This window comes from Pseudopodoces humilis, chromosome 1, assembly GCF_049639895.1.
Source record: "Pseudopodoces humilis isolate 2021_Gansu_Grassland_sample_001 chromosome 1, ASM4963989v1, whole genome shotgun sequence".
Taxonomy (NCBI): domain Eukaryota; kingdom Metazoa; phylum Chordata; class Aves; order Passeriformes; family Paridae; genus Pseudopodoces; species Pseudopodoces humilis.
In genome coordinates this window covers 108,881,399-108,907,340 of record NC_142200.1, presented here as the reverse complement: position 1 = coordinate 108,907,340, position 25,942 = coordinate 108,881,399, and the positions used below count along the sequence as shown (strand labels likewise).

General features: G+C 40.7%; 1 protein-coding gene across 4 annotated transcripts in view; it reads right to left on the bottom strand.

Annotated features, from left to right (window-relative positions):
* The window catches only part of CPNE4 (copine 4), a 226,441-nt gene extending 200,817 nt beyond the window's left edge, over positions 1–25,624 (bottom strand). Inside the window, exon 1 of one of the 4 annotated variants that reach the window (XM_005519000.3) lies at positions 25,489–25,624. The gene's annotated coding sequence lies outside the window, so the exon portion shown is untranslated. Of the gene's footprint in view, positions 1–20,576; positions 20,705–25,202; positions 25,324–25,488 lie in introns of those variants that run through there. The other 3 variants (XM_088052490.1, XM_088052501.1, XM_088052507.1) reach the window with 3 other exon arrangements.
* Between the last annotated feature and the right edge of the window lie 318 nt (positions 25,625–25,942).

Genomic DNA, 25,942 nt, shown 5'->3' with positions numbered 1-25,942 from the left:
CTCTGCTCTCAAGTCCACTCCAACCAAACTACTAACCCACAGAGCTTGCTTAGACTACCAAGGCCAGTCTTCTCACACAAATCAAAGAAAGTATATCCTTGGATGATCTGGATCCTTCTCCTAATATCTGTGACTTTTACACTAAGAGAAGATTAGTTATTTTTTTTAATTATGTGCAAAGAGCAGGCTGTGCAGTGAAAAAAATCATGGTTACAAGTGTAGTGCTGCACCCAGGGGCACCCATCCTTGCTGCATCTTATTTCAAAAGATCAGCTGTTTTATATGTGAAAGTGTTGGCAGCTCCTTTCATCTGAAGTGAAAGGAGCTTTACCAGCACTCCTGTGACCAGGCTTAAATGTTTATGCAAACAAGTCTTGCTTAGAAGAGCCTAATTCCAATCTCACTATTGATCACCCAAGGCAGTTGTTACACTTGATAGGCTGTGAAGAAGAACAGCCATATTGATCCCAAGATTGTGGGACTGAAACCAGTAGGAACTGTTATAAAATTTTAATATATGTAATCTTCCAGACAAAAGCAGACTCCAGGGAGAGCTGACCTTTGAGTGCAGAAACCTTAACAACACGTCAACAGTGGGGTTGTATTTTCAATACAAAAATTAATGACAAGATTAGGGAGATTGCACTACAGTTGTACTGTATAGAAACAAGAAGGTTTCTGCTAGGCTGAAGTGAATTTGTGAGTTATATAAATTGAAATAATATGAAAAAACATAGAGACAAAAAATGCTGATGTAGTTGCCATTGATTTCAAGCAAGGCTGTGCCAAACAACAGTTCATAGTTGATGCAAGTGTTATCTCATCTTAGCTTCTGACTATACACCCACAGTATTGACACTGTTTTTAGCAGTCCTCCTTCAACCTGTACCTTTCCATTCACACTCATTATTATTACGAGGGAGGGAAAAACACCCGCCTGCTCAAAATAAGCAGTATATTCCCCACAAACAGAATTTTATGGAGAATGAAACTATTTTAAATTAAATTTGACAAACAGTTTTGGCCAGTAGAAAAAAAGGTGAAGAGTCAGAGTAAGTTAAAACTTCAAGGGATCTCAGGAGATCATCTAGTCAGACCCAAGAGATGGAATATTTAAAAAGCCTAAAAGCCAAGTTTTAAAATGTCAGAATAATTTTGCATGTGAAAGAGTCTGTGACTGATGACATGCTTGTTTTTAATATTTGCCTTTAAAAACATGCTTAGAAAATCGCTCCTTTCAAACTGATCCTGCTCTGTTCTATCCCAATTGCTCTGTTCAGGAAACCTTTGGCAACATTATTCATCATTTACCCCCATCCCTTGATTATGGGGCTCTACCCAGACTTATACCCACTGATTCATTAATTATCAGTCTTTTATCCCCTTATTTTACTATCAGCCTTAATTCTTCCCACAACAAATTCCAATTCTCTCATGCATCTGACAGTAAGAAAGGCATTTAAAAAAAAAAACAACAACAAAACCCACAACAAACCAAACAAAATCAAACAAATGCCATGATCCTCAAAAGTGTTCCTCAAGAATAAATTCAGTGTCTTCAGAGAAACAGCATTCCAGAAATGGATATGCTTCAGAATGATCAATAGTTACTTTCATATTAAGAATATTTCCTCTCAAGCTGCTCTACAAAATATGTTCCATAGCACTGCACAGTACTCCCAATGGTTTTTATTATAAGTTCAGACCACAATATGACAAGTTTATTGATTCTTTTTCTGGTGTTTGAATTTCTTATGACTGCGTCTGGCACCCACCAAGGAGGAGCTGACAACTGACCTCTGGTAATAATGGAATTATACAAGCATATGCAAAGAAAAGGCTGTGACCACCATAAATTTCATTTAATACTGACCTGGAAAATACTTAATGCGTTAGACCTACAAGCAACAAAAACTGGAATACTAAGCCCTTTGCTACAAAATCATATCAAGACAACATTAGAGAGAAAATTGCTTTCACTGTAGTCAAGCTTAGACACATTCCTTGAAAAAGCAGTGGAAAGAGAATATGTATGTTTATACACAGCTTTAGAGTAAGGCCATGTACTTCTCTGTTTCTACCAGCTTTGCACTGGCTATCATGGGATGACAATGATCCTACACAAAGTCTGTACAGCAGAAATATTTCTGTCTTTGCACTGTGTGGAACCATTTGCAGAGGTTTCCTATTTACTTTCCTGGTCAATTATTCAGTCACATATATCTGAATAAAATGAGAGTTTTTATAGCACACAAAGCCTGATTATTGTCCTAGGTTAAATAATTAAATTAGGATGGCCAGAATGTTTCTCTGGGTATTTGCACCCAAGAAGGGCTGGTGGACAACCAGCAAACTCCAAATATTTTTCACATAAAAGCATTTTCAGGAAGGATAATGGTATTAATTTTCAGGACCCAATACTCTTCCTGTTCTGCCAGCTCTTTCCTGCCAGACCTCATAGTGAAAATTGAGAAAACCATGATAAGTCTTTGTCACACAATGGGCATCATGAAGATGATTTCTGCCAGCTCTATTTAAGGCACCCTAGGGAGGGATGTGTCTTGAGCAAGAATGAGCAAGAATTAGGGCTTAGGCAGGCTTAAATAGAAATATTAATATAGATGTTTTATTCATTAAATTCTTGTAAAAAAGTTAATACTTTAACTGATTGATCTAGCAAGACCACAGAGCTAGTACTGCACACTCCACAGCAGATTTAAGTAGAGCTTCTCCATGTTTGATGTTTTCCTTTGTTGAGAGGTTGCTAAATGGATTTTTGTACTCAGCAACCCAAAACAATCTCCTGGTATAATTAATTTCATTTGCCCTTTCTGACACGGAATGTCTGAAAGTTCTAGAGTATTTTAAGCCTTCCAGCACAGATACAGTCCCCCAAAAGAATTTCAGCCTTCAAGATGAAACAATTCTTGTTTCATAAGGAAAGTAGGAGCCATAGAGACAAACTGTGTGTCACTTGCAATTGTTCACATTCTTCCTCCTAGTTAAACAAGAAATAACTTCTATTAGAGGATGTCAAAATTACAGTTAAGGTACTTTGCTCCTGTACCTGCCTCTTACCTCCTCTTAGGGTCACAGCATAAAGTGCACTGATGAATACCTCAATACCGGAGGAAGTTTGATGCAATCAGCTTCGGGTGGCTGCTAATATTTTTTTTTTTAATTTCTTTAATTAAAGATAAGACTAAGAGTTCAGGACAGCCCTAACCTATTGGTTGCCTAGTTTCTCACTAAGTGCTGGTGGATTTTTTTTGTTGTTGTTCTCTGCTCTGTGTACTATACTGTGGTTGCTGTATTCCGGCAGTCAAACTGCACACTTTTTTTAGTTTCTACCTGTTGTTTTTTCACATGACACTTTTGCCATCTATCTTTCTTTATAAAAATACTCAAACTCTAGGAGACCTATTTTCCCCAGCTAAAAGTAGTTTTTCATCTCAACAGGAATCAGTGGCACAGTATTTAAGGTGACATAGGAGTGTAGCTGCAAAATGTTTTTATTTTTATTTTCCTCTTCTTCCTCTTCCCCCTTAAGTACTACAAGCACATTGTAAAGTAGCAGCAATTTGGAATGTTTATTTCAAATAATTTCTTAAAACTCCGAATTCTTTCATAACTTCATTTTTCTACACATGAAATATGTTATAAAAAAAATCCGTAAGTTTTTAAGTAGAAGACCTGTTGGAAAAACAATCTCAGCTTCATAGTATATAAAAAAGGAAAATATTGTATTAATGTAAAATGATTATGAACAGCTGAGCATACACAATAAGCCAGAGCCTTACTGTGTTTGCTTCAATAGGGAGAGTATGTAACCTTTGGATGTACTTACTATGGATGCAATGACTTCACTGTCATTTTAAGTTGTATCAAAATTTCTGTGCTTTTAAAAGTTTGTTCTTTGACTCAATGATAAATCATAGGCTCACTTCTAAACTTCAATGATTCTGATGCAGAGTAACAAACTTCTTGTGCAAAGTGACCTATTCTGTCCTTAAGGCAAGGGCTGGTTGCTGGATCAGCACTTCAAGTTGCTGTCCTTGTCAGGGGGAAGGCAGCCTATGCATGTTGTGTGTTACATTTCTTATACTGCACTCCCCTAGTTGAATCACATCTGGATTTTGGTGTAATTGATGTGCCTCCTGGTTTTTCACAGGCTAAACCAGACTTTTGCAGCTCTTGGGAGAAAATGAAGCTCAGTACGTGGCACTGGTTAGGTATTAGACTAAGGAAGATCAGATGATATAGTAACAATGATACAAAAAATACCAGAAAAGGCATTCTGCAGTGATTAATTTTCTCATCTCTGGCAGCCATAGAAACAGATCTGAGAGCCTGTATTTCTAGTTACTGTGTCTAGAGAAAATTGGATAAGATGATGGGAAAACAGATCTATCCTAAATAATACTAGTTTGTAAAGTGGTGAGAGATTTTTGGATATAAAAAATATATAATGGATTTTTAGATATAATAAATGTACATACCTATTTCCTCCCTGTTTTCTGGATGCTCTACTTAGAAGGGCTTCTACAACTTTTCTCCACCCCTTTTGCTTTGCTGGTTACAGAAAGTCAAGTGTGACTACCTGCAAGTCAGCATTTTGTTTATGGGTCTGTGCCACACACGCTACGGGGAAGAGACTTCTATCAAGTATATAAGTATACTTCTATGCAAAAGGAATCTCTGCCAAAGGTTTCCAAAGCAGCATGAAAACAAGTGTGTTTAAATCAGGTCTTCTTGAGGGTGTGTTGTGGTGAGGGTGGGGAAGGGCACTAACTACTTGTTCACTGTGTTATCTGTGGCAATAGTGTCCCATTTTAGACTTTTCCTGACCTGAATCTGTCATCTGTAAGGAAAGGCTGTTTAAAAGAGCATGGAGTCCAAAGAATGTTTTTCCCAGACTCTCCTGTACATTATTTAATTCTCCTTTGGATGTAAGTAAAATACAAACAGTATGCAAACTGTAGTAGCTGAATTAATGTTATGGCTGGTGGGTGTTTTAAAAAGAAAAAGCAGTTTTAGGAAGGGCTGTTTTTAATTTGCAAGATTATAGTTTGCAAGTTCTGGTGAGTATCCTAGACCTGTCAGATGCTGCTCATGAATCAGAAATGGAGATGGGAGAGCTGTTAAAAGGCCTAATTCTAAAAGACAGAATACGTGCAAGACGAATTTTGAATGACGAGGCAGAGCTCTGCTTCAGGTCACTGATGCTTACATGAAGGCTCATCAGTGTTGTGCACTGGAGGGAATTTGCTGGTGTCAGGTGCTCCCTGTGCATTTGTGCAAGAGGCTGCAGCTGGGAGCACGTGTGTTGGCTGTCAGCAGGCAGAGCTGGGCACGCAGCTGCCCCCAGGGCTTTCCACTGCGGCTATGTGGGACAGCCAGCGGCACACAGAGAGGCGCTGCAAGGCAGGGCATGTAAAGAACTGCGATTCACCAGCCCTGCAGTGACACACAGTAACTCAAAGTGTAGGGGGTCGCTATTTATTTTAGAAAACTCAAACCAAATGAATAAAAGAAAAGCCAGAAATTACTTCTCTAAGTCTGAAAAATGTCCGTGTTTCCTCACAATTATTTCTATCTCCCTCCATCCCTGGTTCTTGCTTCGGCATGTGGTCCAGGAGGACTGCTATTTCCCTTGTTCAGCAGAAGAGGGTGCAAAAGATGTCCCTTGATGGCCCTGTCAGCATGGCACATGAATGCCCTCTGTATGTCAAAAACCCCTTCCTGAGCTCTGTGCAGTATTTGAATGGCACTCTGAATGCCTTAAGTGCTAGTATCACATCTGTTCTCATTTAAGTCATATCTAGATAATGACAATGGAATATTATGTGACTAGTCAAGTAAATGTTGTTAGTAATGCACTGTTCCTAATACTGTGAAATGGCACTGCCTCTAGAATAACGGTGGAGAGAATTGCTGCTAATTCACACAGAGATATGATCTGCAGTGTGGTCATGCTTGAATTGATCTTTTTCTTGGCTCTGGCAATGCACTGATTGCTTCACAGCCCTTTTATCAGGGCATCTTGAATCGAACCTGGAAATGTGAAGTGGGGGATGTGAAAACAGGGGTCTGGAAATACTGGTGTGAATACTTGAAAACGGTAGAGGCAGAAGGAAGTTCCTAGAAAGTCCTAGTTTTGACCCCGTTTCCCTCCACAAGAGGTGCCAGTGCACCTCTGAAGTGCTGATATGATGGGCATCCCAGCACATACAGTTCTTCTAAAGGAGAACACAAATATCATTCTTTCTATTCAAACTATCTGCTTGCTTGCTTTCTCAGTTCAAGTTCAGGCACCTCTAACTCACTCATGCAAGTCCTTTTGTCATTTTTTTTTCCCTTATTGAATGTCATTCTAAAATTAAAAGGCTGGTGCATGAAAGCTTCAAGACAGGACCTTTGCTGAGGCTATTTGTTGAGCAGCCCAGTCCTTTTATTCAAGTTACTGAATTGCTCTGTTCCATCAAGCATGGTCTGGTCTCCTGAGCCTCAAGGAATTTGGAAGCAGGAAAAGGAAAATGTTAAACCTATTCTAATTTAATGATCTATATTCAGAAAAGGGTAGAATTGCTATTTAGCTAAGTAGATAATGAGAAACCAATTTTTAAAGGAATTATTAGGTCTGGAAATATGCTTTGGTGATTTTTCATGGCAAATTGAAGTATTAAAGTAAAGCACCTCTCAAGGATTTGACTAGCATGGCTGATTTTACACCTCTGCATTACTTTGTAGAGTGGGGTAGAGTGCTGTGCAAAAGTCATCCTGGGAAGTTCATTTGTGGTATTATATGAGACAGCCTCTCAAAACAGAGGCTGTGCACCCTTCTGGAGGGGAAGGAGAACATCTTGTTTGGTACCGTGAAGAATGGAAAAAATTAATCCTGAAACTCATAAATTAGAAAAAGAATGGATGTCACCCCAGGACACTAGGATAAAAAAAAATAAATTAGAAATAAAAAAAATCCATGAATATAACACACAAAGAAGACTGCAAAACTCTATAAAGTCACCACTTGTGTTAGCACCCTTCCATAGACACATACTGAAAACTGACTGGATAATTGCTCACTGTGGCTAAAGTTACTGCTGTCACACAGAACTGGGAGGGAAATACCACTTGACTTGAGAGCTCAAGTGGTAAACTTATATGTGATTGCCGAAATGGAAGATCCAAAGTTAAGAACCATCTTTTCAACATGTCATTTGAAGGATGTGCTCTATCCCTTACCAGGGGTTTTAATCATCAGGGTGATTTAAAAAATCAAAACAATAATAAAAAAGCCTTAAACACAAACCATCACTAGGGTGATACGGTGATTAGCTGAAGCTCTGTTGGGGAGACTGAATTGGAGTTTCCCAAGTCCTGTTCCTTCAACCCATCATTCTCACTTCTTGCTGTAAATCACCTTTTTTAATAACATATTTAATGTATAGAAAAAAAATTATCAAAGACATAGGAATTTCATGAAATTATTTGAAATAAGCATTCCAAATTGCTGCTGCTTTATGATGTAGTAAGGTATTAATTTATCCTTTATAAGGGGGAGGATAAAGAAGGAAAAAAAACACCAAAACAATGAAAAGCCTTTTACAGCTACACTCCTATGTGGCATTCAGTGCTGTGCCACTGATTCCTGTTGAGATAAAAAATTACTTTAAGCTGGGAAAATAGGGCTCCTAGAGTTCAATTTGAGTATTTCATAAAAAAAGGTAGATGGAAAAGCATCATGTGAGAAAACAACAGGTAAAAATAAAATAAAATCTGCATTTTGAACTGAGAATTGCAGTTTGACTGCCAGAATTTAGCAAGCACAGTATAGTACACAGAGAAGAGAAAAACAAAATAAACCCAGCAGCAATTAGCAGCTTCTAAAGCCAGGGTCCCAAAGTGGCTTGACTGGGCTTGTTGTATGTTTACAGAGATAAATCTCTTTCATAGATCTGCATGCTTTAAAATAGCTTTAAACTTGTGCAGCTGGACTCAGAATAGCAAGCTAATGCTATTCTGATAAGAGGAGGTTCTTATTAAGCAGAGCTTTCTAAAATAATCAAAGCTATATGAGGTGGAACAATCAACGCTGTACCTTTGTCTACAATGAAAAGACTCTGCTGGGACACCAAATTTAAAAATTCCTCCACCATGGTCATATATGTATATGGTATAAATCAAACACATTGGTATAAATCAAACCAGACTTGCTAGCAGAGTTTGGACCAATTTGAGCTTTTACACATTTCAACTTCTTCAGCCTGTAGGGATGTAAGATACATGAACTGGCAAAAAATCACAGTCTCTACTCTACACTACTCTTCCGTAGGTAGCTGTGCTGTCATTGTCCCTGCCCTACAGCTCCAATGGTAAAAAGTACTCCCTATTCTCCTTCCAGCAAAGTCAGTGAGCTAACTCAAACCTACTTCCCCACACAGAGCAGGTTAAATGGGTCTAACAGATATAGACTGAAGCAGACTAGAATAATCTCACACATCTGTTCTGCTCACAGACCTGTACAGAAACATGGTGCTGGTAAGTACCTGCAGATGACATCAAATAGTGCAAAAAATGAATAACGTTTTTGCAGCCAATGATTTTTAGTTGGAGTTCCTTAAGTTAGCCAAGTTAGGAGTTCAAAGCATAAGCAGGGAGAGTTAGTGTGGCTCACCTGACTCTCAGTAACTTGTGAGCCCTCCTTGACCCAAAGTTTACATCCTGGTGTGGGTTACTTGAATCCCCCTCCTGTGCTTGGCAAGAACTCACTAGGAAGAGGGTGGCAGGGGACTCACTGAAGTACAGGTAAATATTAGCTTTAATGGACAACTGTTGGAATGAAAAGAACAAAGAATCCTTGCACAAAGTCCAAGATTTATTTTTGATTTTGTCTCTTAAAACATCCTCATTAAAAAAAAATGGTGGCTACAGAGGAATACCCAATCAGTTAACATCTTTGTATAGTCTCCTTAAAAAAATACAGTAGAGAGTAAGGAAAAAATGTTCCCTGACTTCACTGGGCTGTTGTCCCATCCCCTGGATATCTCCTCAAGTCTGACATGCCCCAGTTTTTTGTGCCACTTAATGACCTATCCCTTAACACCCAAAGGAACAGTAAAGTTCAGTTCTAAGAGACAGGGAAAATGGTACCACAGTAAGGTTAGGATACCCCAGACCCTCTCCACCCACAGCCAACCCAGCACATGACCTCAATCCCTCCCGTTTCCCACCAAGGCCCACACCTCTAGGCAGGTCTGCATCACCCTCCTTCCAACCCCCACAAGCTTTCAGCTTAGTGAGCTCTGCAGTTCGGCAGCATCTTTTCTCTTACCTTCAACCCAAGGCAGCTGCTTGCCTTCTCAAACAGTAATCAAATGCAGTGCTAATTCTCAAACATCATCCACTGCTGTGGGCACTGCTTTTAAAATAGTATACAGTATTTGAAGTAAATACCACACAGGCTAACTGTACTGCAACATGATTTAAGTCACTGTCTTCAGCGTTGTTCTACACATCCATTTGGCTGCCAGGCTGGAAAATGCCAAAGCTCTAAAGGCTACTGTTTATGACAATGGGAGTGTGAAAGTTTGTAGTCATAATAACATACAAAACTTAATAGAGAAGAAAATTGAAAACATCATTCCAAAAACCCCTTACATACAAAAGATTCGACTGTCCCTTTATGCAGCTGACAAAGGAGCTTTCTTCCCTCCTACCTCATAAAAAAAAATGAATCTCAAGATATAATAAAGACTGAGAGGAGCAGGAAAAATAATTTTATGGATTTTTTTTTTTTCTACATGCATTATACAGAGCAATTTTTAGCCTAGAAAGAGATATTGCAGTTTACCTAAATTGACTCTTGAGGGTATTGTACCTAGAATGAATGTTTAATAGATGTTAGTTCAGTTGAAGTAGTAAATAGCTCATGGAAGAGAAATAGCTCTAAATCTCCATAAACAGGAATTTTTCTACAAGGGCCTCTGCATGGGCTAAAAGCATACCTGCACTACTGATCTATCACAAGCCTGTCACTTAATTTGTTTGAATAGAAATTAATCAAAATTTTGATATTTCTGTACTTTTTATCCAATATGCACAAAATACTGAAAAATGCTTTTTTACTATTTTGTGTTAGCGTGTATGCTGGACTGGAAGTCCAGACATCCCTCTTCTGGTGCCTCACTGCCATAGGTCCTTAGTGTGATTGCAGACAAATCCCATAACCCTGCTGCCCTTCAGTTCTCAGTCAGAAAAGCTGGAGTAGCATTACTTCCCTTCTTTACACAGATTTGAAAAAGCACAGCAGCAACGCTTGTGACTCATTCACCACAGCACAGAGGAGCCACACTTATGCAACGGTTGTAAGAATTCAGGGGCTGGTTCAAAGTGTGACTTCAAAGGCAGTTTTTCTTTTTAATCTTCCCTTCCTGTTTCAACCTTTCATATTGGCTCTTCCTTCTCAGAGGGTTAAAACCAGTTCCCAAATACACACCTCAGGTGAGCAAGACCATGACAGGGAGATCTGTCACCTGGCCTTGCTGCCCAGATGTACCTCATACCTGAGCCTTGCTTTCCCAGAACACCCTACAGGGACAAGAGCAAAAGAAGCTGAGAGTCACCACTTCCCTTGACAGCTGGCAATACCCTGCACAATAGCAAGAGGTTCCCAAACAAGTTGAATAGGATGGGGAAACAGCTACCAAAAATGTTTATTCAGATAAACAATCCAATTGCCCAGAGTTTCAGTCCCTCTGATGCACCATGCTATCTGTGATTTCCGCTCACTTAGCAAAATCCCTTCAACTGAAAATTGAATAACAATTTTGTTCCAAACACTAGTGCTATTAATGCAATTAACTGATGCTGCCTCAGTCAGTGTGCCCCTGCTAGCCATGTACTCCACCACCACATGAAGCCAGGCTGAAGCAGAGGCTCTGCACCTCCCTTGCCCTGCTGCAGCCAGCTGAGCAGGGAATCCAGGCAGTTCTCTTGTCCTCTGGCCCAGCTCCAAGTACAAACAATTTACAGAAAAAGGAAAGTTTCAATTTACCCACAGAAAGTTCTCTAACCACCAGCCCATGCACTTAAGGACCAGCAATCCTTGGTATTGACTTTTAAGGCCACCTATGTGTTCTGTACAACACCTGTGTGTTGTAGCCATGAAAGCTACTTCAGAAAATACATTTTTCTTTCAGGAAAAGAATATTTAATTTGACCCTCACAAATATTTTAAATAAAAAATAATTCATTGTTCTTTCAAAATAAGTAACACGTTAGATGAAGATTTGCATTAGAACAAAGCAAGCAAGCATTTATGGTTGTTTGGTTCAGTAGCCAATTAAAAATCAAATACTTTATTCCCCTGACCCTGCAAGCAAAGACAAATGTTTCCTGACAAATGAAAGCCAGAAAGAACATCTGCTTCAATTCAGGTCAATGGTTTAGAAGTATAACTCAGGTTTCTCGTCTCTCTACTCCCTGAACCTCTAGGCTGGGCTTGGGGTAGCGACATTTCTCCCACCGTAAGCAAAGAGCAGGTTTGGGACCATTTAATGAAACTGAATAGACACAAGTCCCCAGAGCCTGGTGAGATGCATTCCAAAGTCCTGGGGGAACCAGACAATGTTGTTGCCAAGCCCCTCTCCATTATATTTGAAAAGTCATGGCAGTCAGGTGAAGTGACTGGAAAAAGGGAAACTACTCCTGCTTTTTAGAAGGAAAGCAAGAAAACTACCAGTGAACCTACTTCTGTGCCGGGGAAGATCACAGAGCAGATCCCCTTGAAGCAATGGTAGGTCACACACAAGACAAAGAGGTGATCCAAGACAGCCAGCACGCCTTCACTTGGGTCAAATCATGCTGACCAATCTTGTGGCCTTCCATGATGGAGTGATGTCCACAAGAGAAGGCCAATCGTTGTAATCTACCTGGACTTCTCTAAAGCACTTGACACAATCTTAAATGACGTCCTTATCTCCAAATTGGAGAGACATGGGTTTGAAGTATGGATTATTTTTTGGATGAAGAAGTGGCTAGACTGATGCAGCCAGAGTTGTGGTCAATGGCTCTGTGGCCAAGTGGTGGCTGATGACAAGGTATGTTCTTCAGGGCTCTGTCTTGGGATCTCAGCCCTATCACATCTTTATCAATGACATAAACACCAAGACTGAGTGCACCCTCAGCAAGATGACACAAAGCTGAGCAGTGCTGTTGATGCAGAGAAAGAAAATGATGGGATGCCATCCAGAAGGACCTGGACCAGCCTGAGAAATGGGCCCATAAGAACCTCAGGAAGAAGTTCAACAAGCCAAGTTGCTCAGCCTAAAGAAAAGAAAGCTCCACGGAGACTTAATTGTGGCCTTTCAGTACTTAAAGAGGGCTTATAAAAAAGAGTGACAGCAACTTTTTACATGGGCAGATAGTGGTAGGACAAGGGGGACAGGTTTTCAACTAGCCTAAATCTCTGCTCTTTCAGATATTAGGAAGAAATTCTCAGCTGTGAGGGTGGTGAGGCACTGGAACAGGTTATCCAGAGAACCTGTGGACACCACATCCCTGGAAGTGTTCAAGGCCAGGCTGGATGGGCACCTCAGCAATCTGACCTACCAGATGATGTTCCTGCCCAAGGAGAGGTTGGAACTGGGTTATATCTAAGGTCCCTTCCAAACCAAACTGATTTATGGTTCTATGTTAATTTTAAAATTAGAAAAATAAGACTTATTATACAAATGTGAATTAATTAGAAGCAAGTTAGGGTTCTTTTCTAAGTTTTTTTATCTTAATAATAAGGTTAAGGAGAACCATAAACTCCTTAAAGTCTGTTTTAAAACAGCCTAACAAGAAGAGCTGAGTAGAGCCAAGAACTAGATATTTAATGAGTACTAAAAGCCTATCCTCTTTATCACTGAATAAAACACAAAAATACTTAGTTGAAAATCTTTATACATAATTTGTTTAAACAGAGCATAAAAAAATCTGAAAATTTTCAGATGTTTACATTTGATTTTGAGATACTAATCACAACTTTCTTTTTCATTTCCACCACTAACAAGAAAACAAGATGACAGTGCAATGTAAAATATTAAACCCTGTCACTGTAGTTTGTTTGGTTTGCTTTCTTTTCTCATCTTCTACCCAATTCAGTGTTATTTGGTGCTTTGTGAGCATTTCTTATGATGGAGAAAACCCAAGTAAAGTCACAAAACTGGTCTCTGCAAATGCTGTAATTCTGCACTGAGTTCAAATAACTGAAAGCTAAGAGAGCTTGTGCCTCAAAAATTATACCAATAGATATTTTATCCTAGAACTGTTAGGAAAGGCAGCTAAGTCACAAACCTACTATACTTTTGGAGTCAAACCCCATACTATGCACTGCATAACAAACCCCTAGAGAAAAAACATACTAGAAAACAGTGTTTCCCATCCCACTTTCCATTTTCAAAATATCCCAGATGCATGAAATCCTTAAACCCCACACCCCACAAGAAAGAATTAATGAAGAAATCCCTCTTAGCATTTTTGCCTAATGTTTCTTCTTCATGAGATGTCATGAAAATATGGAGTGGTGCTCCAAATTGTTTCCTTGGGATTGTTTGGTTTGATTTTTAAGCATCTTTGCTTCTTACTTACAATACAGAAAAGTTTTGATCATCTCCTTTCTGAAAAGTCACCAAATCAGTGCTCTGAGACCCCAGAGCCTTCTTTTGTGTTCCCTTAAAACACGGGGGTGATGACTAGTGCAGGACAGGGATAGAGCCAAGTGACAGCTGAAGAAACCTATATTGCTAAGTCATGCTAAAAGTTTTTAATCTTCTCTGTTTAAAGTCTGAGTGCATCTCTGAAAACATACATGGATGCTTGCAAGCACCAAATACAATCTAGCAAACTATTTAAAACAGCTATGGCCAGCTTTCCTTGTCACCAGAGCCTCACACAGCTTCAAGCACTGACCCACACCACTTAAAGAGAAACCCCAGAAACAGAGAGCGTTCAACAGGAAAGGGATGACAGGAGCTCTCGTTAATCACGCCTTGGTAACAGAAGTGATTTCACCATGGGAGCTGTCACATGGGGCCCTTTCAGACGTTCATCATCTACATAAACCCAACTGTACAAGCACGTAGGGATTAACAGACAATTCTGGTAGGACTTCCTGCAAAATTCTCAGCAGCTCCATCCATCTCCACCCTCATCAACACATTTCAGTTCCTCTGCTTCAAAGTTTCTGCTGCTCATGCACTGTTTGCTCTGCAGAGGACTCCTGGCAACCCACTCTCCATGGTGGATTACAAACAAAGCCAAGCAAATGCAACTACCTCACTCTTTACAAGGCTCACAAGACATTTTACACTGACAGCTAATGCACTGCCTTTTCCACAGAGGTCATCTTCTGTGTTTTCCTCCTAACACATGGCTAATAAGAGCATTTAACACCCATAATTTACTCATTCATAAGCTTTTAGCTGCATACTAATTTTTCCTTCACTTCAACACAAGTGACATGAACTTCTACTTCATTTTCCACCTGTAATTTCACTCCATGGTGTTCTCCATCTGCTTACAGCAACCATAATCAATTTAAAATAAATAAACAACAAACAAACAGAAAAAACCCAACATAAAATCCAGACTACAAAACTTCTTCACTAAGAGAGCCAGGGATAGGTCACATGAGAACCACTTCAGAGAAACTGAATTTGTGGTCTAATGTATATATCTTCACTAAGCCAAGGAAACCACAATCAATAACAGGTTATGTTCAACTGAAATTTCTTGGTAACAGCTGCATGAAAAACGTTAGGGCTATTCTCCCCTTCCTTTTTCCCATATCTTTCAGTAACCACTGGTCACTGCCACTTCTACAGAACTTGTGTATTCTGCTGGAAGCCTACACATCGGTAACCCGTGAAAATTCCTGGAGCGCAGCTCATGTTTCGTCAGTGAATTTAAGGAGATCAGTTACACTGCAAGTCATTTGCTGCATTCATCTTCCCTAATTGTCTTGAACTGCTGGAGAAATGGACCATTTCAAATTGATCAAATCCTCAACATTCTCTCTTTGCTATTTCATTCAACCCCAACTTAGCCTCCAGTCACAGTTAAAAACAGGACTCTGAAAAAATTGCATCAGACAATGGATGGTCACTGAGAAATGAAGGCAACAGCATGGAAGAATTATTCACCTGCTAATTAGGTGGTTAAACATATCTACTTCCTTAATAAAATACCACCAAGACGTAAGTGAAAATAAGGAAATTAACTCTGGGTATGCACTTTAGAGAATGATTACAGACTAACTGCCCACAGTGAAAGGAATTGTAGCAAAGAAGGTAGTAAAATTCAAGTCATGCAAAACTGCTTTATGCACATAATGATCCTAAATTACTACAGGATATCTTTATTTGGCTTCACCATTATCACATGCTTCATCTTAAACTTAGTACAAACCAGGTTTAGACCCTCTTAATGCCTCATAGGTAGTGTTTATGTAAGAAACTGCCAGAAACAGATTTATTCCAGTAAAAGGACCAGTGTAGTTTAATAGGACAGGAAAGCAAATCAATACATTAACATCATGAGTATCAAGGTGCAGAAATTCAAGATTTGTTTAAGGCAGGAAACAAACATCTTCACAGTGAAACTACTTTTTGTGAGCACCAGTTAAAACTTCTGTTCAAAGCAAATCCACATCCATTCCAGATCAGAATAGCTAATTTTTAAATCTCCTCCAGTCAACCCTTATGAGAGTCACTGCTTGCCTTCAAATACACTTCTTTGAGCAGCAAACTCCAAAAAGTTTAAAGGAGGCTTCTTCAAAAGAGGAGGCTGCTTCAAAAGAGGTTTTAGAGAACTTCAGAACAAATTGTATCTGATATTCTTGACTATTTTTAAACAAACCAACCAAATCCATTTACTTAGGTGACAAATTCAATCCCTAATTAGAGATACACCTGGAAAGAACATTGCCATAAGAGACTTCAACTGGATACAAGAGCCCCTGCAAATTGTTGTTTTGCTACAGCAGGAAGTAAAGATCATGGATGGGGAAAAGTCATTCTTCAGCATCACATCCTAGTGGAAAAGAGAATTTTAGCATGCATACAGTCTTGTCAACTAATTGGTTGATTGCTTTCAAAAACAAAACTAGCAGAAATCTTCCTATAAAGACTTCTACAATCTAACTGCTCTGAACACTTCACAAAAAAGCCACCAACCCACAACCAAAATAAAACAAATCACACAATTCCCCCCTCCACAACCACCACCACTCCAGTGCATAAAATAATCCTTAACAAAGCAGTAAGCAGAGGATGACTGAGGTGCCAGTCACTTTGGTAACACCTGATGAATGCTTATGCCACCGTGTCTGAAGCTTTAAGTGGCATCTCTTCAAGGAAACTACCACAGCATCCGTCCCGCTTCATAAAGAGCAGTGGGAAGTTATCCACATCACAATTTACGTACCTGCAGCAGCAAGAGGGGTGGCACTTTTCAAAGGTGCCAAACTAGCACTTGACTAGCAAGTCATAGAAGCCAGTTCAAGTAGTCAAATATCTAAATTGCAGCAGCAAATAGATCAAAAAGCACTAATAAGTAGGTGCTTTACAAAATACAACCATTACCAGCTGCACACTATCAGAACTCTTAGTTCAAGGAAAAAAACATCATCAAAACCAATACCAAACAAACACTATTATTTTCAGAGTTTGTTAACTCGTGTGATTTCCTGTCAGAAATATGTTGGCTTCCTTCGTGTACTACATAGATGTTAACAATTTAAGAAAGCTTTGTCTCTTGTGCTAGAAAGAATCAAAAAAATCTGAAAGCCTACTTTATGGAAGACTTCATAAAATCATAAAAGGTGTGGCTGAAATACCATTTGTCCCAAAACTGAAATAATATCTGGAAACTTCACAGTAGACACTCTCTTCTCTTCAAACCTTCAACTAAATGAAATCTCAGTTATTTCAGTATTTTTTTCTGTCACACTACTGTTCCAATGAGAAAGTCTTTCCCAGTGTTTGAACTGATTTTCCACGGTAGATACGAAAAGTTCCAAGTCTGTAATCTTATAAATACAAGCAAACATTTAGTTTCTTCTGTGATTCTCTCTTCCTTTCCTGACATTCAAGACAGGAATGATTCTAGCACCAGTGAAGGCAATATAAGTTTTGCTTTGCATTTCAAGAGAGTGAGAACTTTACTAGCTGTTTTTGCATTAAAACGCACTTGTAATGTTTGATCTTTCTATCCCTTGGGAAATACTCTTCATAAAACTTGTTCTTATTTTTAATTTCCTTCTAATTTTACCTACTGCACCACCCTTTCCTGCCTATAACATAGCAGGCCCATGTACTGATTCTCACTCTCAGTCCATCACTCCTCTACAACTCCTGTTAAAATCCTGAGCTTCACCTTCCTCTATTTCCTCTTTTTGATAGTTTTTGTCCTTTTTTTTTTTTTAGAATTATAGACTTAGGTTGAAAAATACCTTTAAGATCATTGTGTCCAACAGTTAATCTAAAATCTAACACTACCAAGTCCACCACTAAACCATGGCCTTAAATGACACATCTATGAATCTTTAAAAACTTTTACGAGTGGTGGCTCCACCAGCTCCGTAGGCAGCCTGTTCCAGAGCTTGGCAACATTTTCAGGGAATAAGTTTTTCCTGATATTTAACATAAACCTTTCCTGGCACAAAAATTAAATAGTTTTCCTGACCACAGGCAATCTACATCAGCATCACTTGCCTCTAAGTTCAGGCAAAGAGCCAATTACAAAGCACATTAGTGTCAGAAATATGTACAAAATCCCACTGACAGGTAAAAGTCCAACAAAGAGAAAGCTTAAGTTACAAGGCTTTTCCTGCAAACATCCAGTTATTTTGAAAGTAGTTCAAACAATCTTGCAGCTACTATTCACTGTGTGTCCTCCTAAGGGAATTGGCACAGCTTAGCTCATACTGATTTCACACCTCAGCTTTGTGTGAATCCTCCTCCTAGGAGCAGCTATCTGTGCTTCAAGGCCTAATTTTGACAGTGCAGAACTACGTAACCTTGAATGAAACTTCTAAGGAAACTGCCAGCTTGCAAGAAAGCTGTGTAACAATACTCAGACTAGAGCCAGGATAGACAGGAATGGTAAATCTGCAGCTAGACATAAAATCCCTGAAAGATCCTAGGGTGTTAAAAATTCAAGGACTCAAAAAAAGAGAAACAAAACCCAAAAAAAACCAACCCCACACAAAAAGCTGTAGGAAAAAAAACAGCAATACTGAGAAACAGCCCATCTAAGGCACAACAGAAGTGAACTTTCCCCAATACTCATGACTGTGAGGCCAGCAATGGTGCCAGGATGTCAGTGATTTGCCAACCAAATTCACTGAATAGTTCATAAAATTCTATGGTTATGAATGCACTGATGAAATCAGAAAGTTCATAGTAAGTCCCTACGAATTAGGTATTTTAGCTTTGAGTGCAAAAACTGAAATATCATTTCCCTTACTAGTCCATGGAAAACATTTTAGAATTAATCACCCTAAGAGTACTTTTCCAATTAACTTATCCTTGCAATCTATTTTAGGTAATGTTGCAGTTTTTATTACATACTGTATTGAATTGATGGGGAAGCAATGCATCAGCTTATTCAGGTATCTCTTCCTTAAGTCCACAGTTGAACATAATTCATAAATAGGACTATTAAAATTCAACACACAAAAAATATTTTCTTGTATAATCAGTCACATTCATACCATTATTTGCACTTAATACAATTACAGAAGTGAGACAATATTTAATTCAATCCTAAGGAATAATCTCATAAAAATATTTAAGTATTTTCATGCCTTTTTGTGTATACCTAATTTTAAAGCAGCCATTCATTACAAATCTATGTGCAGAGATGAAGTTTTAGTCTCCTGTTTCTAACTATAATTATAAACTGCATCTGACATTTCAAACTGCAGTTACAACCTATATATAATGAACATTTATTCTGCTTCATCTCCCAGTCCTCGATAGAGAAAGATACAAAGTCTCTGAGCTTGTGAAGAAAAAGTGACTTTCAAATATAGTTCACCAGTTTCTTCATTTCTGATTACTCTGCAGTCCTAACCCAATTTTTTCTTGCGGAAGATAAGATTTTGATGGATAGGAAAAGGAAGGATTGATATTGCCAGTTTGCCTATAAGTTGCACTTGATCTTTTAAGATAAAAAATCAAAACGAACAGAAATATTTATTTGGAATCTCCAGCAAAGTTACTATGACTGCTTATGTCACAAAGAGAAGCAAAATTAAAATTACAGATAGTCAGGCACCACTTAACCCAGATGAAAAGCCTAAAGGACTTTTCCTAAATTCAGAAAAAATTACAGGTGCCTTAAAGGTTTCTGCTTGATCTTTCTTTGCTTGACTGTGGCCTCCTCCAGCATACACTGTCATCCCCAATATAAAGAGCTAGCACTGTATTTTATACATCTGCAAAATCACAGACAGCAAAAGAAATATTAAAACTTAAGCTTTAGTACAGAAAATTTTTTTCAGTTTTTCCATGCAAGTGAAGCCAGACCTCAGCCCAGATCTTGAACACAAGCTTAAAACTGAAAGCTTTCTCTGAGTTCAAAAAGAATATCCCCAAGCAGCTACAAGCTGGCTGCAGTCCCTCAGAGAGGACTGGACCCTACTTAAAACATTCTGGACAGGCAGACTATTCCAATTTTCTATTTTCCCTTCTCTCACTTTTCTCTTTTCCTTCAAAATAAAGAACACTTATTCAAAATAATTTAATACATTTTTACATATTTTCTTTTCTTCCTCCTTTCTTTGATCATTATGCAAAGATGAGCCCGTCTGGCCAAACGTCTGGCAGGATCCCCAAGTTATTTTGTCTTTTTCAGTGAACTTTAATAATCCCATAAAATTTACACTACAAATTAAAAGTAAAAGCACCTGCTTTTATCAACGTATGACATACCAGGGCACCATTTGCACCAGAAGTATACAGATGATGTGCAACTCTATCAGCTCACAAATGCAATGGTAACCACAGCAGCAATTAGTGTAAAACCAAATAAGAAACAGCTGTCTAAATTACTTACTGCACTGTTAGCTGCAGGTTATTCATTTGTCCACATTTCTGAGGATTTTACTGGCAATGACTTCAAAGTGCCAGTCACAGTCCTCACATAATTGTACATATATTACCTTACTGCAGATAATGGACAAGATATTTTTAAATGAACAAACCATTTCTGCTTTTTTTCACGGTACTCAGTTGATTTAGGCAGAGTTTTAGCTGGCTACTAACATTAGCAATCCTAGTCTTTCACATTATGCTGAGCCACAGTGGCAAGTATTACTTGCCATATACAAAGACAACAATCTTGCCAGAAGGCTCTATACAACACAATACAAAAGCAGAAACTTTCTCAAGTAAACAGTCAAAAAAGAGTCAGAAATTAATTCTGGAACTGCCCCTTTCTGAGCAACACCCCACAGCCAAATTATTGTTTTTTTCCACCTGTGAGGAGGGTGCCTTGCCCTCTCTAGATGTACAGTGAATATCTACCTTGCTGCCAGACAACTTACAATCCAAGTAACTTATAGTGATGAGTTCACAGGAGGAAATTACAGAAGGCAGCAGATTAGAAAATCAGGGAGTAACGGTCCAAGCAGCTCCCCAGCTCAGTCTTTTACACAAACTTTTCCTACTCAGGACACACCTGCTTTCCATTTATCCCCCACTCAATTAAAGAAAATCTTACTACCTACTATTCCAATTCTCTGTTATAGCCACTCACTTCCAGACTTTGCTGAGCCACTTTGCAGTCACTAACAAATAATGCTGTGGGTACTCCCCCTGTATCAATCAAACATTATTGACAATAAATGAGGAATCAAAGTCACACAGCCAGAAATCACTGCTTTATCCACAGAAGGTTGGTCTAGCCAAGAATCCTCTTCGTGCCCCATGCCAAGGTGCTTCTTGAACTGCCTGAAGGCTGGCATACTACCAAAGAAGCTGGCAGATATTTCATTTCCAGCTTTGGAGGACCTGGGCTGGCAAAGCAGGAAAGGTTAGTGGAAACAACAGGGCGGGTGGAGGGCAGCGAGCTAAGTTAGGAGAGCAATCTCCTGCTGAGACCAGCTCCTATTCATAACGAGAATCACAATGAAAGAAAGGGCTATGCTGTCGCAGGACACCAAAGTATGACCCAGGTAAAGGAGGCGATCGCAGGGAGGGTGCGCAGGATGTTCCTCCACAGGGGATGCGGGATGCGGGTCCCGCCCCGCACACCCTCCGGGATCCCCGCGAGCTCCGCCGGTCCTCGGGCGCCCCCCGGCGGCTCCGCCCCGCCCGCCGGGACGGGAGCACCGGGAGCGCCCGGACCCCCGGCCCCGCTCCCGGACCCCCCCAAGTCACCGCCGGCCGCGGAGGTCGCGGGTGGGTTAATGGGACCAAGACCGGGTCGGTACCGGGACTTCCACACTTAGCGCTGGTCCCGCGTATGGAATCAGTTAACGGGGACTGACACAAGAACGTCATTCTTGGGCAAACCCCACCGTTTCTGCCGGCCGCGGGTGGAACTGCCAAGGCAATTTGCTTAGACACACCCTTCAGATAATGATTTGCTTAAGGAAATCAATGGGAATTGGGTCATTTACTGCATCAATTTTCACTCAGCTTGAGTATTCAGAGATAAAGGGAGAAGTACTGGTAAAATTTCCCAGTAAAGCGACTTGCAATGTAACGTTTCCATTCCTGTCTGTCGCATGTACAGTCCCACACCTGGTTAATTTTTGCTGTCCAGATGGTCTCCAAACACCTGCCTGAAATTCACTCCAAGCGCTGCGCAGAGCCGCAGCAGACAATACAGGTGTAGTATTTCTGCATCCTCAGAGCTGTGATTCAGCAAAGCATTCCAGCTTATTCACCAAAACACTCGGGCATGTGCTAGTTTTTAAGTATGCATGTAGCTCCCCTTATCTCTATGCAGCTTTTTTCTAGGCCACAAATGCCACTTTCAGACCTACCTTTCTCTGAGAATTCAGGCTGTTTGAGGACTGCACACTACTTGGAAGAAGAGTGTGCCCTGAGTCAAAGCTAGATGGCAACTTCACAGCTGTGAAGCATTCACTTGCAGCATAAAAGGGCAAGCAGGAGCAAATCAACACAACTTCATTGAATTAAAGACAGCAACTACAGTTGGCTGATTAATGGGAGACAACATGAGGGTGTTTAGAGACTCAAATGTGAATTTAAACTGAATAAAAACATCTCTATGCCTACAAGTAGCATCGTTGCAACTGCACAGGCAAAGGACACTTCAGTTCCAAGGGCAGAAAAAAGCAGAACTCCACAGAACAGCTACTTTGCGTGTTTTGCAGTCAGGCATCTTGCAAAAAGACTAAAAATACTTAGCCACCCGAAAGTTTTACTTTACTGCAGTTTGTAGGAGCAAAAATGGAATTAAACTTTTGAGTCACAAATGCTTAAACCCCAAGTTACCATCTTCAAATCAGCCTCAGCACCGCTCTTTGTAGGCATGCATCCTTCATCCTCCAGTTAGAACTTCCTGCTCACTTAAAGTCACCTTTCCAATGAGATACACTACACTACTACAGCGGATGATATTAAATTTTAGATTGGATATTTATGCAAAGTGTTGCTGACTAATGGTTGCACAGGAACCATAATGCTGACCGCTGGCTATCTCACATTCAAATTTCACCACTCTAGCCATCCATTAACAGAGCGTTGTTTTTACATGGAGTCTAACAGAGGGTTTTAAGACACTAAAATAATAAATCTGGGAAAAGGGAAGCTATGACAACATAATAAAATACCAATGCCTACCAAATACCACATGCATGCAAAGAGATAGAAATTAATGTAATAGAAAAACACTTCAAATGTTGAATGTTGTCAGCCCACCATTGAATGCAATACCTTGAAGGAGCTGTTCAAACAATCTACAGCAAACAAGGCAGACAAGCTAGACTGAACTGCGAGTCTAGATCTTTTACAATCTGGCCTCAATGTTTTGCTCTTTCAAACTCAGCAAGGCACTTAATCTTTTCACATCCACAACACATTTTTAGCCCACCTTGTGAAAACAAATCAACAACTGTGATACATAAGTATAGATATATACAGATAGCTGCCATAGAAAAGTCTCCCTTAAACCAGCACTGAACATGGAACACCACAATGTGCACCCCATTCGATTCTCTGTGTATGGAGAGCTCCAGGATTTGGCACACACTGCTGAGATAGTTTTGCTGTTCAAGGTGCAAATAACCAATCTCTTGAGCAGAATTGGTTCACCATAATTCGCCTTACTGCAGTGTTTCAAAGTGGGGTACATTTAAGCACCCTGGTTTAGAAAAATCACTGCCCAAAGATTAGGAGATGGACAGTTAAGCACAATAATTCAGCTGCATTCTGGCTACTGAGCTACACAAACTGATAATGCTCTTCACATGCATTAAAGGATCTCCTTTTGAACGTTATTAACAGCTTTCTTGAATACTTTTAACTTTAGTGATACACAATTTGTTTTCCATCATCCTAGCCCTGGAAAGCTGTTCATCACATGCCTGAGTTTTTTTCCATAGACTTATCCTTAAAAATACTAGGTATCCAACCTCCAATGAGGTTAGCAATACCAACTGATGTATCTGCAGACACTGAATTTACATGCAACAGATTCGTTCTGGATTGTGGTATCGGTTTGGGAACAACAGTACTGAATACCAAAGCTAACAGAACTATGTCCTGCTTCAGAAACACTCCTTTTAAACTGAAATGCAATTGTCCCAAACATAGCAAACACACCTGCCCCACTAAAGACTATTTTAAGGCTATTTGAAGCTTTCCAGTAATGTGCATTTGAACTTCACAGACCACAATATAACTAGATCCATCAGACCTACACCACCTGAAATTTCAAGGAACCAAGAACAAACTTGAGAAGTGCCATCCCAAGGGAGTTTTTCTCATCTGAAATTAGTTACAACCCTAAAGCAAAATGTTGGGTTTTGTTTTTTAAACCCTCCCCAAGTTTGGTCCTTTGTTGCTGCTACCTGAAGGGCAAGAAAATTTCCATTTTATCTAACTACTTTCCTGCCATTAAAAAAAAAAAAAAAAAAAAGCAATTTGACATAAACTCCTGCAGCAAGAACAGAAGTTCCATAACCAAGTGACTGGATTCTGTAAACTGCTTACTGTCAGGTACTTCAGCAGCACAGAAAAAATAGAACAGTAACTGAATAGTCATCTCACATGTGTGGAAATTGCAACCTCCAAGCTATTCAGGGAGCAATGCTGTTTTCTGTAACATCTCTGCATAATCACACCAGAAAGCATGCTCTTTGCTGGAGAGACTATGATTATGTGCATGTCTGTACACCTTCTGTTACAGCTGAGTACCTGGTTATTAAGTAGAGCATCTGAGCCTCAACTGCAACACAAGTGAAATAGAACACGTTCAGGATGAAAACAGTTAACCTGGCATTGCCAGCAAAACACATGGAGCATCTCTAAAATTGCAATCGGTATCTCTCCAAAGGATGTCACCAGCTTCCCTGTTTACCCAATATGTTTACTCTCCTTTAAAGCACTACCTCGTACACGTCGAGCGGAGAGAGCTTAAAGCAGAGAAATTAAACAAATTTGACTTGAAAGTACTTCAGCTGGACCAGTGATAACAAGACCCAGTTGCAAAGTTACCTAACTGAGCCCATACTGCACAACTACAGCCAGTTGTGTAACAAACCTCAGGACAATTTTGAAGCTCTTAATCAGGCAAAACTCCCCGCTGATTTCCACGAGGGAGATCTAATCAATCAAAAGCTCTGAGAACTGATTCCGGTTTTCTCATTTTTAATGAAAAGGTTTATTTTGAGCTATGAGAACTCAGGCTATATGAACTCGGCAAACCCATAGCGCTCACTTTAACGGCATAAAGAATTCGTCCTGTGTTTTAATCTACCAAGTGTATTTGGTAGTGTACAGGGAAAAAAAAAAACAAACTCCTGAACTGACATAGAATAATTTCACAAATAACGGACCTGTTCTCCTGACAGGTAAACGAAAAGATGGAATAGAAAGAGGGAGATTCGCGGCTCTTTGATTAAACTCCATCCTCTTTGGGCGAACGAGGAAGACCAGCGTCCCCGCCCGGGTTCCTACCTGAAGTTGCGCTGCTCCCCGCGGCAGCCGGGAAGAGAATCCCGCCGCGATGCGCCCGCAAGTGACCGGCGGGGGTCCCGAAACCTCGCAGGGAAGACCCTGTCGCGAAGCCCCTGCCGGAGCGGCGGCACCGAGGCTGGGAGGGAGGCGGGCGGGATGCGAGGCGCCCGCTCCACGTGCGCTCCCTCCGCGCCCGGGGCTGCAGAGCCGGGTGCGCCCGTCCCGCCGCCGTCCGCTCCCCGAGTCCCCTCAGGTGCGCCGCCCGCCCCTACCTGCCTGCCCCTACCTGCCCGCCGGCGGCAGCAGCGACGAGCGCCCTTCTCCCGCGCCGGCTCCCTATCAGCGGTCGGCGGGAGAGCAGGAGCGCTGTCCCGCCGGCAGGGCGAGCCCCATGTGAAGAGGAGCGGGGGAGCCCGGCGGCTCCACCAGCGCGGCCGAGGGGAGGGGACGCGGGAGGAGGCGGGAGGGCGGGACGCGCCCGGCGCTGCCCCCGCGCGGACCCGCCCCGGCCCCGGCCCTGCCGGAGGCGCCGAGCCCCGGCAGCGCCCCCTGCTGGCAGCGGGGGCACCGACGGGAGCTGGCCCTGCTCCGGGGCTCCCCTGCACCTCCGTGCCCTCCCTGCAGGGCGCACCGAACTCTTCTCGAGAGCCCTTTTAGCACAACCGAGCAGGAGGCGCAGTTTGCTTGTACTGCTAAGGAGCCGCCAGTAAGGGGCTAAGTCCAACCAGTGTTGCCAGTGA